The sequence below is a fragment of the Alosa sapidissima genome, chromosome 9, assembly GCF_018492685.1.
Source record: "Alosa sapidissima isolate fAloSap1 chromosome 9, fAloSap1.pri, whole genome shotgun sequence".
NCBI lineage: Eukaryota > Metazoa > Chordata > Actinopteri > Clupeiformes > Clupeidae > Alosa > Alosa sapidissima.
In genome coordinates this window covers 16995364-17002230 of record NC_055965.1, presented here as the reverse complement: position 1 = coordinate 17002230, position 6867 = coordinate 16995364, and the positions used below count along the sequence as shown (strand labels likewise).

The 6867-nt window shown below is 39.8% G+C and overlaps 1 long non-coding RNA gene across 1 annotated transcript; it reads right to left on the bottom strand.

The window, feature by feature from the left end:
• Positions 1-1420: 1420 nt before the first annotated feature.
• LOC121718691 lies at positions 1421-4867 on the bottom strand. The gene is made up of 3 exons (XR_006033989.1): positions 4611-4867; positions 4184-4404; positions 1421-1451 (listed from the first exon to the last, which is right to left on the bottom strand). It is a non-coding gene; the product is annotated as an uncharacterized LOC121718691 (long non-coding RNA).
• Positions 4868-6867: the final 2000 nt, after the last annotated feature.

Below are 6867 nucleotides of genomic sequence, written 5' to 3'. Positions count from 1 at the left end.
AGCCCAATATATAGATAGATCTAAATGCAAACACGCCTACCTAGCTATATTTTGCTGGAATTGTACCAGAATGCCTACAGAAGCAGAGAATGTGTGCTGCAAGACTTCTCCGGTAATGAGAACTATGATAGCCTGACATTGGCAGAGGTTAGCCTACTCAAGTTGTTTTCTGTCACGTATGACAGAAAAAGTAGCCTACTATAGGAATCTTATAGTATTTTGGGACTAAATATTACAGTAATCTTATAGGAATACTATAGTATTTGGACATACTATAGGTACTATAAGACTACTATAGAAAAACTATAGCGGGTACAGGATATTATAGTTATTAGTAGTACTTCTAAAGTATGTCCCAATTATTCCTATAAGATTACTATAATATTTTGCCCCAAATACTATAAGATTCCTATACTACTTTTTCATAAGGGGATTGCTCATGTGGTTAGAAAAATAGGCAACACCAGTACCCCTGTTGTCTGTATGACCCTGTACCCAGGATTAGAACCAGTCTGCCTTAGCATAATGTACTCCCTTCAAAATGCACTAAACATTCGACTATGGCCCTCTGTGAGACAGAAGATATGAAAGGTAAGATAAACCTTTAGCTTAAAAGGGACAAAAACTGATGAAACTTCTAAAACAAATATACAAAACAGGTCAATTTTCTATAAACAACTTTATTATATTTACATACAGCAGTGGTACTCAAAGTGTGGTCCACAAGCTATCTCAAGTGTTCCACAAGTAGATGTGGTAAAATATAATAGATGAGTTGTTTGCAATATTGAACCAACTTGTATGTAAATCCAAACAGTTCTGCAACACTGATGTAACCTATGCCAGTTTAAATCATATGAATCCTCTGACACCATAAGCAAGGTGCAAAGACAATAAGCAAGGTGGTTCAGTAAGAAGGCCTATTGTGTAATATACTGTTGAAGTAGGTCTACTGTTTTTTTTGCTAGGTGGTCCGTGAAACACTGACAAATAGTAATATTGCAGTCTATTAAAATAATACAAACACAAAACAAGAACATCCAAACTATGCAAAGAATTAACAATGTCCTCTTTTTGCCAGACGATGCAGACATCTGGCCTACAGATCCTTTGTAAGATGGTGCTGGGATTATTTAGGGAAAAGTTTGTCTGAGTTGTTGTTTCGGCTTGTATTGTCCTGGGGATCCGAAGGGACAACACACAAAACACATTCGTTGGCTGTGATGATTTTATTACATTGCTCTTTAATTGCGCTGGGCCATAGGTGGAGCCATCAGGTGTTATTGTGGAGATGTCGCTTTCATCCTCCTCCTCCTCTTGATCAACCCGAGGTCTTCTAGCTGGCCTTGGATGAACAGGCTTGATGGCAGTAGAGGTAGCAGGCCCCCATGCCCATGGTGTATCCGAAGTGCTTGTATCAATACTTTTCATGAAGTATTCTGTTTGGGTACCTAAAGTAAATAAATGTGTATTACTGTCAAGTTACAAGATACTAATAGTACACAGGACATTCACTATCTCACAAAACTGTACTGGCACAATGGAAACAAAAATATTTTAGTGACTGTGGTAAGGTGTATGATGTACTAAGTAGCATACCCACAAGAAGACATTCGGTAATATCAATTCTATCTGTTATGCAATTCATGGGTTTCATCAGGTCCATTTACACAGGTGTATTAATCAAGCATCATGCAGTCTGCATTCATAATCGAGGTGCTTGATTTTATACACCTGTGGAAAGTGACCTGAAGAAACCCATGAATTGACTTTCCAAAACATTGACGAGCACATAAGAACCTGTATTAGCCTACTAGAAAAAGACTTCTAGAAACTAACTAGCACAACAATAAAAGTTAGATCACAAACCTTTGCTTCTAACGTGATGACCTAATGTAGGCTAGAAAGCTGTGTAGCCTGACATGAGGATGTGCTCTGGAAGACATACAAAACACTAAGTAAACAGCAAGTAATCAAACAAAACATCATTGTATGTCAATGTAATAATGGCAAGAAGACATAAATTAGACTGAAGTGTATATACCTGAGCTCTAGTGATAGCAACTTAGCCTAATAGTGCAGGGGTATTGTGTTTTTGATTTTCCCTGTTTAGACTAGAACAATACCCGTACTTAGTTGAGCATAAAATATTGTTGCTAATATTATTATTTGTGGTTTAACGCTTAGGTTAGAAGATTATAGGTTCAACAAGCTAAATCTCTGGGTAGTGTGGTCAGTTTCTTATGAGTGTAGCTACACCAGGCACGTAACTGAAGCATTCCGTTCGCGTTATGTACTGCAACAATTAGCTTCCAATAGGCCTAATCAATGGAAGTAGCTACACCTGGCGTGTTAGTGGCCTGTAGGCTACGTTCGGGAAAATAGACCATTCCTCTAATGGATTTTACCAGAGCCCTTCCTATTAGGCATTCTCTGATTTTACACGTCGCGAACAGAACACTTCAGTTACGTGCCTGGTGTAGCTTCCTGTAATATAGGCTAGCCTAAGCCTAGCTTGTACCCTTTTCATGCATGCTAACGTGAAGAATATGAACATGCTATTTTGTAACAGACGTTAGGTGGAAAAGTTTGTTTGTACTTACAGCCTGTGAGCTGGTGGTCGATCGTCATGACGGTACAGAACCAGGTTTTCATAACATTGATGCAAAACCACTTTCTAAGGCAGTGAGTGTTGTCGAAATGATTGGAACACAGAACTAATGTTGCACTACTTCGGTGGTGGTGTTCCAACGATAAATCCAAACCATTTCTTCCTCAACTCATGTTTCTAAGGCAGGACATGCAACATTGATGTGTTATTGCCAGAAATAAAACAGGCACGATTTTTTTTCTGCCATGTTGGCAACTTGCTGTTAGCTCCTACTAGCTGCAGAGAGACAATCCCCTAGCCGCAAAATCTTCCAGTCTTCCTGTAGGCGGTCACAAGCCAAGGTGGGCGAGGCCATGAATAGTCAGTTTCCCTTCGGCGTCATTGGGAAGGGCTCTTTCTGATTCGCTTGTTTTTCCGTGTATTTTCTTTCATTGGCTAATGCGGGCAATGGGGGTAGAAGATCATTTTCACGTGCAGCATGCATATGCAACTTGGAGTGAGCTATAGTATTTCAAAAGTAACAAGTATTAAACGGTTTCTCAGTGAATGTGACCTTTAAAGCAGCTGCAGGTCAACTAACGTTAGCTAAGTCTTCATTACATCTGGCAACCCAGAAGAGGCTCGCGTCTGGTAGTCTTGAGAACGTTCACCAGTGTTTGCCTACAGAACGTTCGGTAACAATCCTACAAATCGCACCTTTAAAGGAGAATTCCGGTGTGATATTGACCTAAAAAAATCTTCACGAAGTTTAGCGTTTGCAGCCATCTTGAATTTAGTCACGATAAGTCGAGCGACGAGTAAGAATGAACAGGTATGATAAGGGATCAGATTCCAAAAATAATTCAGTGGAAATGCATGGATTCCAGTTTCTTCCAGTAGCAGCACATCACAATAATGAGATACTATTTCGTTGAGATAGTATCTCACTATGTCAGAATAACGAGATAGTATCTCACAATAATGAGATAACATAGATCAGATTTTTTTTTATGTGGCGCAAACGGGCTTCTATAGTAATGAAAGTGTCGTGAAGGTTTTTTTCGGAACCGAAGATGTTCTTGTATAGGTTATTAAGCACTACTAAGCGAGACTATGTTGCGCATAAAGCATGAAGTGGGCTCATATTGACAGATATAAGCGAATGTCCCGGTGGACTTTTTTCTTCGAAGTTTTAGATCTGAATGGTGTTGTTTGGATACTAAGTTGTTTGTTTTAAACTGAACTAAAAGTACAAAACAACAAGGCGATTGCCACAAACTTCGACCTCTGCTTGCCTAATCTGAATTAACCTCAGCCCGGGCGGAAGATAGCTATATGTTTAACTAAGTAGGCTATCACTTGTTCGATTCGCGAGGACAATTTGCAAGGTGTTGTTTGCTTGCTTTTTAATCGTGTAGACTGCAACTACCAAGTTGAAATCAAAGTAGCCTACTGTGCATCGATTCCCCTATATCAGCCTATACATACGCACTTCAAACAAACAAGTTCACAGGGAGCCTACACCGGGCGCGTAGCCTAACTGAAGAGCTCCGTTCGCAACGTGCAAAAACAGAAGACGTTAGCCTAACTTACTTATCGTTGATGTTGACCCAACACGTTCATAAGTTAGACCATAGACTGATAAGGACGTCCATCAAACTAAAAGGGTTCGTTCTTCGATGTCTTCAAATTCGTTCGAATAACCCGCCTCTTCCGTGTGTATCCTGTTGCGTTCAATTCTCTTCCCTGCTGTTCCGGCAACAAGGTTTCATGCGAGATTTACGCATAGGATTTACGCCACATCCCAGAGAGTTCTGTTTTCCCAAGATGGCGCCCGTCTGTATATGTGGACGAGACATGAACGGTACTGTTTTTCTTTTTAATAAACTACCTGTAGACTTACACAGTTCTCAATGCTTCGGTTTACATGTAGATACCCTCATTATGCTACAGTGTAAGCGTGTTGCTATTTGGAGCCTTGGTAGCGATTTATTTTTACTCTACGTTCAGTTTAAGCAACGTTGTTTGGTGGGTCAGGTGACGAGCCGTCGAATCACAGCACAGCACCCATAATGCATTGCAACACACCGTCATGAAGGGACTCATCGTTAGGTCGGCTTTAAATAGCATACAGAACCTATAGTAATTTAACGTTGTCTGTAAGCTCCACAGATCGTGGCAAGATAATTAAATTGATTGTGGACTTCTTGCCGGGCAATGATGAGTAACTTAACTTGAATAGTAGTGTTGCGTGGATGTGCATAATATCTGTATGAATGTGTGTTTCTTAAATGTTATAATCAATACAACTGTATACATGACTAAGTTTGAATCGAGCTAGCTGGGCATTGAATTGGGCTGAATGGACTGGGAAAAAGTTTTTTTATTTTTTAAATGACCTGTATGAACATGGATTCACTTTAAAAAAAAGATCGCGCTCTGCCATCTTTTTTTACATGACCTTTACACTTGGTGCTGGCAAGGCATTGAACTGGGCTTCATTCAAGGATTCCAACGGTACCTCATTTATGAAAATCGGACATACGGGTCAAAGGTTACATGCACACACCTTCATATACACAGACAGCCCAGCCCATTAGACATTGCCAGATGGCTTAGAACTCTGCCAGGTGCAAGTAATCAAATCTAGCAGTAGAGCTCCTCCAGGTGCAAGTAATGAGGTGCTGTGATGTCATAGAGGCCCAGCATTCCGCCATTCATTTCAATGGGGCCGAAAAATGCAGAAAAACGGGAATACCGCGAAAACGACAAGGGCCAGCGACACGAAAGTAACAAGCTACTAATTAAAGTGCATGAAAATGCACTGTTCTGTTATCCGAAGTCTTCTTGTTCTTCTTATTATTATTCTCCTAACCAAAATTTCTGCGTCTAATTCAGCTTCAACCATTTAACGTAGAAACTTCATTCAAACTTTGTAACATAGGTCTTGAAAAGGACACTTGAGCAATGTATTTTTCACTTTTGTAAACTTTATACTTTTTGAGATATTAACAAAAAACAAGCTTATTTTTCCCCATAAACTTTGCATTGGCCTTATGACATCACAATGGGCTAATTAAATTGATTTGCATATGTATCAACTGCTTTCTGCTCAACTAGGCCAACTCTCTCTGTGTCTCTCTATTCTACAAGGATATGGACCGTTTCAAGTACGTAAACAATAACAAAGATTCTTGGCCCCAGCATACTTCCGTTGGAACAGGAAATGTAACGGTAACGTAGCTTCTAATAAACAAAATGACAAGCTCATATTTTCTAAGTCTCCCAAGAGACGAACAGATAAGATATGAACAGAAGTTAGCAGTAAATGGTTTGTATTTACCGGATCCTCTTAACAAAACGCTTCGTGACAACACGTTTTCGAGCGATTTTAAGCTTTTGCCCGAAGTTACATATCCCGATCTGTATCATTATCTCGTTGACACTGTCTGTGTGTATACGAGGGAAGCCGTAAAGGCTTACCGTAGCCTGGAAGCTTACAACCATTTCTTAAGCGGTAAAGTCCGAAAGCTGTGTTCATATAGTTCAAATGAATATAGTATCGTTTACGGTGAAGTTGGAGCTGGCCAGACACTTTCCAAAACTTACTGTGCCTGGTTTGTTGCGAAGAAGGATGGTGAGATCATCAGTGGACATTGTACATGCATGGCTGGGTGAGCTAACGTTAGCTAGCTGGCTGTAAAGAACACCAAATCATTTTTAAATGTTGTATGATATTCGGTTGGTTCTTAACGTAGCCTAATTGTGAAACGATATTCTTATATTTTTAGACTAGGAGAAGTGTGTAGTCATGTCGCAGCCATGCTGGTGGCTGTGGAGCAGTACTACCACAATGGTTTAAACGCTCCGTCTGTGACATCTGAACAGTGTATGTGGTTGTGTCCAAATAAAAAGGTATGTTTGGCGAAAGTAACGAGTGTTAAATCTATTCATCTGAGGTTTCTTTCAATTCCAGTAGAGTATGTGCTTAGTTCTACCAATCTGTGTCTATACTGTCTCATATAGATTGAGGCAAAACTGGTTTCAGACATAGACTTCTCTAAACCAGCCACAAGGAGAGCAGCACAAATTCAGCCTATGCACACCCATGAAATCTTGGCAGTATCACCAACCAAACTATTACAGTCCTTGAAGGTAACTCAGAAATATTAGATAAAAATACTGTATTCTTCATCAGGAGGATTAACTATAGAGTACAGAATAGTTTAGTTATTGTGGTACTAGCCTAACAGGAAAAGGACTGTTTTCCCATTTTG